Genomic DNA, 11,621 nt, shown 5'->3' on the forward strand with positions numbered 1-11,621 from the left:
CACAATCCTCCCCTAACCTCTCCAACATTAATCGTTTTCCCTCTTTGTCATCTTAGCCAATCTGATAGGAGCAAGGTGAAAGCTCATAGTTGTTTTAATTTGCTTTTCTCTAATCAGTAATAATTTGGAGTATTTTTTCATATGACTAAATATGACTTTAATTTCTTCATTTAAAAACCGCCTGTTCATATCCTTTGACCATTTATCAATTGCAGAAGAACTCAAGGTTTTAAAAGTGACTGTTGTAACTAATTTTTACAAGTAACCAGGGGAAAAATAAAATAAAGAACATTGCTTAGTCTTTTTTTAAAAAAGTCCCACTTCTGGGTCCCCTTGATGTCCTTCCTACCCCTACTTTCCAGCTTTTGTGTGTTGTCTTCCCCTTTACACAGTGTAAATCCTGGAGGGTAGAGACTGTATTTCTTATTAATTGTATCACCAGAGCTTAGTATAGAGCCTAGCATTATAGCACTTACTAAAGGTTTATTGGATTAGATTGGAATGGTTGCTTTAGACCTTTTTATTAGTAGTAAAATTTCCTATGAAAAAACCAGTATTTGGTAGATCAGCATTTTTTTTTGCACTCACATTTTCCTAAAGTTAATTGAACATAGCATTACCACTGTCCTTTATAATTGATTAATAATAAAGTTTCATTTTCTAAAAACAATTACAATGATAGCAGGTTAAACATTATAAGGGAAACTTTTACACCAATGCTTTCCTGAATTTTTATCATTTGTATGTCACATATTCAGTGATCCAGGTACACTAGCCTTATTCCTATATCTTAGACAAGACACTCCATCTTTTGATTCTGTGTATTTTTACTGATTCTTCTTTTCTCCAATTCCTGACCAGCTAAAATCCCATCTTCTCTGAGAAGTCTTTACTGATTCTCATAAATCCTGGTTTCTTTTAGATATGATTAACTTCAAGTTGTATTCATAATTCATTAGTTCTCTCTCTCTCTCTGGAGGTGAATAAGATTTTTTTTTTCATGAGCCCTTTGGAATTGTTTTGGATCTTCTTATTATTGATAATAACCAAGTATTTTCTATTGCTATGTAAAAAAATGGTCTCCCAGTTCCTATCATTTCACTCTACATTAGTTCATGTTATCTTACCTCACCACCATCATTTCTGATACCACAAAAGTACTCTTGTTATAACTTATAACTTGTTTAAACTATTCCCCAACTAAGGAACATCCCCTCAATTTCCAAATTTTTGCCACCACCGAAAGAACTGATATATTTTTGTACATATTGATACTTTTTCTTTTTCTTTGGACTATAAACTTAGTACTGGTATTTCTATGTTTTATAGACTTTGTATATAGTTTCAGATTTTTCTCCAAAATAGTTGGATTAGTTCTCTACTCCACTAACAATTTGTTAATGTGCCAATTTTCCCTTATCTCCTCCTACATGTAATTTCTAATAGGTGTGAATTAGTACCTAGGAGTTATTTACTTTATTTTTTCTCTAATCTAATAGTGATTTACAGCATTTTTCAGATGATTATAGAGAGTTTTGAGTTCTTCTGAAAACTGCTATATGCTTTGGTTATTTATCAATTGGAAATGACTTTTATTTTTGTAAATTTCTCTAATTCTTTGTATATTTGAGAAATGAGAAATTTAGTAGAGAAACTTGCTATAATTTTTATATCACTTAATTAACTATATTTTTGAGCTCATGAAGTTTCTCTGATTATCATTTCTAATTAGGTATAATTTTCTTTGGCTTAGTCTTAGATCATAATTGCTATTCCTGCATTTTTTACTTCAATTGAAGCACAATATATTCTGCTTCAGCCCTTTATTTTAAATCTGTATATGTCTTTTTATGTCAACTATGTCTCTTTCAAGCAACAAATATGTTCGATTTTGATTTCTATTCCATTCTGCTATTGCTTCTGTTTATAAATGGGCTCATATCATTTGTGTTCACAATTATGATAGCTAACAGTATATTTCCTTTTATTCTATTTCTTCTATTTATCCTCACACTCTCTTTTTCCTTTTGGGTTTTTGCAAGGCAAATAGGGTTAAGTGGCTTGCCCAAGGACACACAGCTAGGTACTCTCACTCTCTTTTTATCTGGTCCCTCCTCAAAAGTTTGTCATGTTTCTGACCACTGCCTCACTTAATCCACCCTCCCTTTTATTATTCCTTACCTCCATATCTTTTTTCCACTTTTGGTTCCTATTTCTCTATTGCGTAATTTAAATTTCTGTATCCAACTGAGTGTGTGTGTGTGTGTGTGTGTGTGTGTGTGTGTGTGTGTGTGTGAATGTGAGTAGCCACATGATACAGTGGATAGTGCACTGACCTTGAAACAGGACAGGAGTTCAAATCTGGACTCAGACACTTGACATTAACTTGGGCAAGTCATTTAATCCTGATTGTCTCACATCCGGGGTCATCTCCAGTGATCATGTAGTATATATGGATGCATTCTTTCCCCTTTGAACCAATTCCTTTTTTATTATTTTTTTAAGTTTCCAAATACAAGATATGAAAGGTATTTTTTTAACATTCATCCATATGACTATGCTTATTTCTAAGTTATAAAATTTCTTTCTACCCTCCCTTCCCACCACCCTTCCCTCAGTGGCAGTCAGGTTAATACTGCAATTACACAGTTGTGTTAGGCATGTTTAACAGATTAATCATTTCAGTATGAGGAATAAGGATTAAGGTAAAGAAATACATGAGATATTTTTTTTAAGTGAATATAGTGTTCATCAAATTCTGAAAGATTATTTTTTAGTTTTGTTTTGTTTTTCTTCCTCTAGATGTGGACATCATTGTCCATAGAGTTGTCTTAAATTCTCTGAACTGCTGAGAGGAGATGTTCCATCAGGATTGATCATCTCACAATGTTGTGGTTAATGTGTACATTGCTCTTTTGGCTTTGCTCCATTCACTCAACATCAAATTCTGTAATTCCTTCCACGCTTCTCTAGAGTTCGACCATTTATGGTTATTATTATTATTATTATTATTATTATTATTATTATTATTGTTATTCCATAATACTCATGTACCATAACTTATTTAACCATTCTCCAATTGATGGACATCCCCTCAATTTTCAATTCTTTGTACTACAAAAAAATGCTGATTTTTAAAAAATTTCTTCTGGTAATGGACCTAGAATTGGAATTGCTGGGTTAAAGGCTATGAACAGTTTTATTGCTCTTTGGGCATAGTTCCATATTGCTGTCCAGAATGGTTGGATCACTTCACAACTCTACCAGCAATGCACAACTTCTCCAACATTGTCCATTTACCCTTTTAATCATCTTGGTCAATCTGATAGGTGTGAGCTGATATCTAATAATTGTTTTTAATTTGCTTTTCTCTAATTAATAATGATTTGGAGCATTTTTTCATATGACTGTATATAGTTTTAAGTTCTGCATTTGAAAACTATCTATTTATATCCTTTGAACATGTATCAGTTGGGAAATGACTTGCAACCTTACATATTTGATGAAGTTCTCTATGTATTTTAGAAATAAGATCTTTATCAGCAACCCTAGATATGCAGATTGTTTCCAAGCTTTTTGCTTTCCTTCTAATTTTGGCAGCATTGATTTTATCAGTGTAACCCCCTTTTTAATTCAATATAGTCAAAAATCATTTATTTTGTACTTTATAATGTACTCTATTTCTTGTTTGGTCATAAATTTATCCCCTTTCCATAGGTTTGATAGAATATTTCTTGTTCTATTAATTTCTCTATACGGGGCAGCTAGATGGCACATTGGATAGAGCACTGGCCTTCGAATTAGGAGGATAGAAATTCGAATCCAATCTCTGACACTTACTGGCTATGGGACCTTGGCCAAATTACTTAACCTAATTGCCTGGCATCCAGGGTCATCTCCAGTTGTACTGATTCATAAGTGGCCACTGGACCCAGATGATTCTGGAGGATAAAGTGAGACTGGTAAATTACAAAGCATCCCCTCACTCAATTCCAATTCATATGCTTGTCATGGCATTATCTCCCTGATGTTGTGGTCTTCAAAATGAAGGACAAACAATTTATCTACGGTGCCACCCTTTATGTCTAAATCTTGTACCCATTTTGACCTCATTTTGGGATAAAGTATGGGTCTATGACTAGTTTTTGCCATACTATTTTCCAGTTTTCCCAAGAATTTTTGTCAAATATTGAATTCTTATTGTAGAAGTTAATATTTTGGGGTTTGTCAAACAGCAGATTACTGTAGTCATTTACTGCTATTTCTTTTGAACCTATCCTCATCCACTGATCCATTACTCTATTTCTTAACCAGTATCAGTCAGTTTTATTGACTTTCACTTTATAGTACGTCTTTGATCTAGTAGAGCTAGGATACCTTCCTTTATATTTTTTGTCATTAGTTCCCTTGCTATTCTTGACCTTTTGTTGGTGCAGATGAATTTTGTATTTTTTCTAGCTCAGTGAAATAATTATTTGGTAGTTTGGTATGTCACTAAATGAGAAATTGAATTCGAGTAGAAATGTCATTTTTATTATATTAGCTCGACCTAACCATGAGCAATTGACATTTTTCCAATTATTTAGATCTGACTTTATTTGGGTGAGAAATACTTTATAATTGTGTTCATACAGTTTCTGGATTGTCTTGGGAGGTGGATTCCCAAGCATTTAATGTTATCTATAGTTACTTTAAATGAAATGTCTCTATCTTGCTCTATCTCTTGCTCTTTTTGTTCATATATAGTAATGCTGATAATTTATGCAGGTTTATTTTATATCTTGCTACTTTGTTGAATTTATTAATTGCTGTTGAATTTGTTAATTGTTTGAACCAATTCCAATGACAGTGTAGTTAAAGATTGTCACCACATCTGATTTTCCCATCAACTCTGGAAGTTTTTTTGTGCACTGCCTTCATATGAGAAAAAATTTCCCTAATTTCCCTCTCCCTTTCCTCTCCTCTACTGCATCCCCTTTCATTACAACTTTTGAAGGGAATCATTCCATCATAATAGAACCACAGACTCTATCTGTGTAGACTCCTTCCAACTGTTCTAATAATATCATAGTTCATAGGAATTATATGTTTTATTTTGCCATATGGTTATGTAAACCATCAAATTTTATTGAATTCCTTGTTCCTCTTTCATGTTTGCCTTTTTTAAACTTCTCTTTATTCTTTTGTCTGAATATTAAATTTTCTATTTGTCTCTGGTTGCTTTATCAGGAATGGTTGGAAGTTTCTCCATTACATTAAAGATCCATTTCTCACATGAAGAATTATACTCAGTTTTTTTTTTTCTGGTTTTGTTTTATTCTTTTGCTGGATAAGTTACTTTTGATACAATCCTGGTTCCTTTGCTTTTTCTCTTTTACATTGAAGCTGCTAAACCTTTTGGCTCTCTATTAAGTCAATTCTGGATTTCAAGGTGCTATTTTCTTTATTCTTTATCTCATTTATCAAACTATTTTCTCTCTTCATTTTAATATGATTTTACTTATTATTATTATTACATTAATAATATTTGTCATATAGTTTTAATTTTTTAAAATAATTTTTCCTCTTCTCTCATCTCTTTAATTCTTTCAGAAATTCTTGCAGACCTTGAGTACAATTAACATTTGTCTTTGAGAATTTGCTTGGGAATATTTGTACATCCTTGACTTCTTTTGAGTTTATATCTTTGTCTTCTCAGCCATCATAGTAGCTTTTTTTACGGTTAAAATTCCTTTTTGTTGCTGTTTGGTCATTTCCCCAATACATTTCTTCACATAGAACTTTATGTGAAAGTTGAATTATTTTTACCTGAGCTCCTTTTTTCTCACTGATGACCTCAGAACTGGTTCTAGGGTTGTTTTCAAGCTATCCTAGATCAGATAGAGCCACCACTCTCCTGGTGTGTGCTCCATCATTTAATCTAGGAGCTCTTAGTTCCTCAAGCTGGGTCTGGGGTGGGAGGCTCACCTGCTGATTGGATGGCACTAGGATGGAATTCTACTGGGGATTTGGGGAAGATGGCCTAAGGCAATCTTACCCTGTCAGGCCTTCTGGTCTCATGGTTTCCAAGACCCTAACCACCTTGAAGGAGCTCCAGGCTGGGGACAGGATCCCTTGCTAGTCTTTGAGATGGGCAGGAGCTCCCAGTTGTCCTCTCTGTCCCCTAATATGCAACAAGTCTGCAGGAGATTCTCAGAAGTGCTCTCCATAACCCAGAAGCACAACTCCCAAGGCAAAATACTGCACAACTTCCTGGTGGGTGGCCCTGGGGGGCAGCCTGAGAACAGCCTGACCAGGGTCAAGGAGAATACTGAAGAGCTGTTTCAGCTTTTCCATGCCTACAAAAAAATTCTCTCCCTGAGTGGGAGAGAATTTGTAGTATCCTAATGGATCCTTAGTTCTCCTTGTTTCCTGTTTGAGATACTTCTGCCTGCCTTTCATATATATAAGTTTCCTCAGGGGAAGTTCCACCAACTTACCCAACTCAGTGAAGGAGCTGCTGTTCCTGTGTGTTGTGCCATTCTTCTTAGTGACTCTGTCCCCCTGGACCTGCAGTTTGACCTTCCCTTGAGCTGGCCACTAGATGCCTGGATCTGGCTGGCACCCAGGTGGAGGAGGAAGGCTGAGAGCCTCTGCTACTTTCAAGATCTAGAGATCACAGCCTGGAGTCTTAAGCCAGTTCTTTGATATGGAATTGTCTTTGGAAAGGAGTATCCTTTCCCTGACCCCTCCAGAACTAGTTCTGAGGACATCAGTGAGGATAAAGGAGCCCCACCAGAGCCTTCTGCAGAAAGGACCAAGATCCAACATTCCCTGCAAGCCACCTGCTGCCCAGCTCTTCTTGGGAGAGTTTACTGTGATCCAGGCATCTATACAGCTGATTGGCTCAAGCACAGAAAAGGTGAATGTCCAGATTTTAGAGGACAGACAGCTGTATCCATCACTTCAGCCACATATTTGGCCTAACCTGCCACCATATACTGACTGCCTTTAGCTCCCAGCAGTGTGTGCTGCAGCCTGAAATGCTACCTGAACAGTGGAAATCTGGTGGCTGCAGGACACCCCCCAGAAAGTGTAGCCAGCCTGACCAATATCCTGAGAAGCAGGTGGAATGAAGCCCTAGAAAAGGAGCCGCTGGTAGCTTTCCTCACTGGGGAGGTGAGGTGGCTTTTACTTCAGTGTAGCTCAGAAGAGTTTGAGTGATGCTACAACACCTCTGTGAGTTGGCATTGGACCTTTTTTCCCAGTGCAAGTCCAGATTCTCTTCCTTTTCCTCTGCTGGATGTCTTCTGTTCTATAACCCAATTAGCTGTCCTTCCCTAACTCTCCTAAAGGGGATGATGATTATTGCCTAAGATAATCATAAAACTTCTAAAACTCAGTTTTCTCTGCTATTAAATGGGGATATGTGTCCTACTATCCTACCTCACAAGATTGTTGTGAGTAAAGCATTTTCTAAACAATAAAGTTCTACAGAAACGAGATTTATTTATCTTTACCCAGTGGGGAAAAGGAAAGGAATAATGTACCCCATCATGTTTCAACTTGCTTTGTACTCCCTTACTGTCAGTTGACCTAATGAGAGGTCAGCCCCCTTGCCCAGTCAACTAATTTCATCCCTTTGACCAAGCAGTTGATATAAGCATTTTTGCGGCCTAGGTGGGGAATTTGATCTAGTACGTATGCTCTATGTCACGTTGTTCTACTTGGTCTTGTGATTAATTAAACCTGAATGTTGCTTTAAAAAATATCTAGGAATTGCACCTTTTGCCCCACAACTGTAATTGCTCCTTTGTGCCAGATCACAAATGTTCCTAACTGCAACTTTTGAGCAATGTAGTTGCTAATTCAAATCTACTGCATTCAGAGAAAACTTGATTCAATCTAGCTTAATGAAAAAATAAGTATAGGATTTTGACTTAAAAGTCCTGTGTTCAAATCTCTACTCTTTTGATCACTCTCTGAAAATAGTCTATGTCACTGCCTCTTTGAAACCTCTTTTCCAATGTAAAATGAGGATGTTGGACTAGATGAGGTCCATTATAAGACTCCGTTTAATTGTTTCTGACTGGTTGTCCCATCTCCCTATCATCTCCAGAATGAAAACTGCCAACACTGGTGCTACTACGAATGAGGTATCTGCTAAGGGCTATTACTTGTGCTGGTGCTGAGCTTGGACCTCCCAGAGTTACGGACCTCTCCTGTTGATCCCCTAAATTGTCTTAAGTGCGATGAATGTCTCCTCACCTTTCAAGGTCTCTACCTCTCCAAAATTTGATTTGAGTCACTATTTTAAATGTGTTTTGAGGAGAATGTTGAGATAGTTCAGTTGGGTTCAGTTTGTAATCCTCCTTATTGCCTCTGCCTATCTCGGTATCTAGGTACAAAAAAATCTATTTGTGAGGATGCTATATCCACTAATGCATTTCTCCACTCTTATTAATCATGTTATCTCATACATTGTTTTGATCAAAATAATTATCACTTTTCATCCAACTTTGAGAAAAAAAAAAACCTCTCACAATGTATCTAAATGAGTCTTTAGACGACAATGGTTCTAGATGGATCCATAACTAAAGATTTTCCTGCCTGTTAGTACCTACCAGCTATTAGGTTTCATCAGGGTAATCTTCAAACACTCCTACCAAAATTAGGGACTGGAGTAGAGACTCAATTGGAAATCCTATAAACAAACAAACAAACAACAAGGCATAAAAATGTTGCAATTAATTAGTAAAATTAGTGAATAGTAAAATGATTAAACTGATTTCAGTGATTTCTTGGCATTTAACCAAATTACAGACTTTATCACCCCCCCCACACACACACCTTAAATATACTTTCTGGAATCTTTATATCTGAATAATGCTATGAGTAGAGGTTTTCTTTAAATCATGGCATCACAACTCTATGGTTCTTGTTTGTATTTTATTTTTAGAACCCAATAAAAAAATCTATTTTCTTATCTGTAGACTGCCACACACTAGCCAGTACCTTAGAACAAATGAAGCTTTTTTAGGAACACGGAGAGGCTTAAGATGTGAGGATTACTCAGCCTATAGGAATTTATGTTTTCTTTAGTTTTGCAGTCCCCTCAGGATGCCATCTACTGTAATTGTTTTCTGAATAGCTCTAGTGATTTTGTTTAACTACCTTGCCTGGTAGTGTGTGTTTTTTATGCATTTCTAATCCTTTTTATGAAAAAGTGCTTCCCCGACATTTGCTTTGTTGTTTTTTAAATTTCCATCTGTATCCCAGTCCTATTATTTCTGGGAGGCCTGAAATGAGAACTTTGGATATGGTCAATGCCATTAAAGATTCTATATACTTCAATTAAAGCCCACTTACTATTCCGTCCCAGGCTACAGCCTTTATAGGGTTATGTGTGGACCTGGAAAATAGGAAGAGAGAAAATTATTGTTGGTTTCTTTCAAATTAAACTTTATTTGTATTTATTTTTAAAATCCTAGGATCAGTATTTTTATTACTGAGGGCAGTATTTAATGTATTACTTGGATAAGATAGTAGATAATAATATATACGTTCATAGACTTTTAAACATTTTTATTGAATCTGGACCTATGATTTCTTTCATATTGTGTGAATATTCAAGGTTGGAAACTTCTAAATCAAATAAATAACTCTTCTGTGACTGAGAGTTATTACAATAGGAGACATTGATAAGAAAGAAATCATTTAACTTGGGAATTTCCAAGATACAAATAAATCAAAATATAATACTTAAACCTGACTGCTATTGGGCAAGATCTTGCTAGAGATATTTTTAAAGCACAAGAATGACTGAACTTAATACATGAATTGACTTTTTAAATAAATACATTTCATTTGTTTAGGTTCAATCAACTCATGTATAGGCAATATGGTATATTAAAAGAATGTGGGATTCAAAGTAAGGAAGACCTGAAATCAAATCCTGTCTCAGACACTTTAAAAGCTGTCTATGTTACTCTTCATCTCCCTATAGCTTCATAGTGCCAGTTAGTTGATTCAGAGGATTGAGCACTAGAAATGAGTTAACATCAGTGACCAAGGGCATCGGTTTGCTTTTATCTCCTCGACTGTAAAATAGAACGATAACAGCCCATTAGCAGGGTAGCTTTGAGTTTCAAGTGAGGAAATATTAGTAAAGTTCTGTGCTTAATAATTGCTTATTTCCTCCCTTCTCTGGACTTTGGTTTCCTTATCTGCAAAATGAGAGTTTATTTGAATAATTTCAGAGACTCCTTTCAGATCTAATATACTAAATGTCTAAACTATATCAATATACTTACTGTAGGAAGGCAATATTTCTTCCACTTCCCCTTCTCCCTCACTCCTTATTTTGGATATGGTTACTAATAATCTATCTGACTCTCATAGCTGATCTTTCTTTTGCACTACAAAATGAATAACATAACAATATTTGGCTTAGTTTGAGAGTTCAGTTAGTGGTCTTAAGACAAAGAATAAATATTTGCTTCAAAATGAGAACTTTGTTTTCATAACACAATGTCAACTAAGATTATTATTAGCAGTCTTAAAAGTATTCAAACAAATAAATATTGTATACTAATTAATAATCAGTACTGTCATTTTTAATTGCTAATCTAGTAGCTCATCATGGACAACATGGAGAATTTCAAAGGTTTGCCAGTCAGTCAGCTAGTATTTTATTAAGTACCTATTATGGGTTAGGTGTGTGCAGATTGTTAGGGATATAAAGAAAGATAAAAAGATCATTCCTATTCTAACAGATCTGCTAGGTTAGTAGAGCACAAGCTTCCAAGTAGGGTCTTCATGGATGGCCCTAGAAATAGCTTCTGTGCCATCCAATGTATAATTAAAAGAATATCATCACCAAATTGACTATAGACTAAGGAATCTTTTGACCATAGCAATTATTGTTGAATAACCATCTCTCAGGCTGTAGCTTTTAATCTGCACTGATGGGGGAAGTCAATATTAAAATTTTAAGGTATTAATTATCATAACAACCATAAAAATTATATGATACTTTAAGGTTTTGATAGAATGGGTAGGTTGCTCAATGGCCTTGAAGTAGGAATGACCTGAGTGAATCTCCATGCCTCATGACATCCACAGGGAGAGAGAATAACGAAAACCGGATCTTCTAAAGATCCTTTTCTTTGGCATATCATTTATAGTATCTGGATGGATAGATACATAGAGACATAGATCCGTAGATAGAGATAGAGGTAGAGAGATGAGTGTTAGAGAGAAAGAGAGAAAGATTGGGGGTGGCTAGGTGGCCTAGTGGATAAAGCACTGGCCCTGGAGTCAGGAGTAGCTGGGTTCAAATCTGGTCTCAGACACTTAATAATTACCTAGCTGTGTGGCCTTGGGCAAGCCACTTAACCCCATTTGTCTTACAAAAAACCTAAAGAGAGAGAGAGAGAAAGAGAGAGAGAGAGAGAGAGAGAGAGAGAGAGAGAGAGAGAAATAGATATAGGTAAAGAGATAAAAATAGAGATATAGATATAAATTATTAGATGATAAAGAAATAGATGTAGCTGTAGATATGGAAATAGATGATATAGTTGGTTTCAGATATTTACCAGCATGTGACCCTGGGCAAATCACAACCTTTTTGTCTTAGTTTC

The 11,621-nt window shown here is 35.5% G+C and overlaps 1 pseudogene; it reads left to right on the forward strand.

Annotated features, from left to right (window-relative positions):
* The first annotated feature begins 5,989 nt into the window (after window positions 1-5,989).
* LOC141494143 (zinc finger SWIM domain-containing protein 1-like) lies at window positions 5,990-7,300 on the forward strand (annotated as a pseudogene).
* Window positions 7,301-11,621: the final 4,321 nt, after the last annotated feature.

This window comes from Macrotis lagotis, chromosome 7, assembly GCF_037893015.1.
Source record: "Macrotis lagotis isolate mMagLag1 chromosome 7, bilby.v1.9.chrom.fasta, whole genome shotgun sequence".
NCBI classification, from domain to species: Eukaryota; Metazoa; Chordata; class Mammalia; order Peramelemorphia; family Peramelidae; genus Macrotis; species Macrotis lagotis.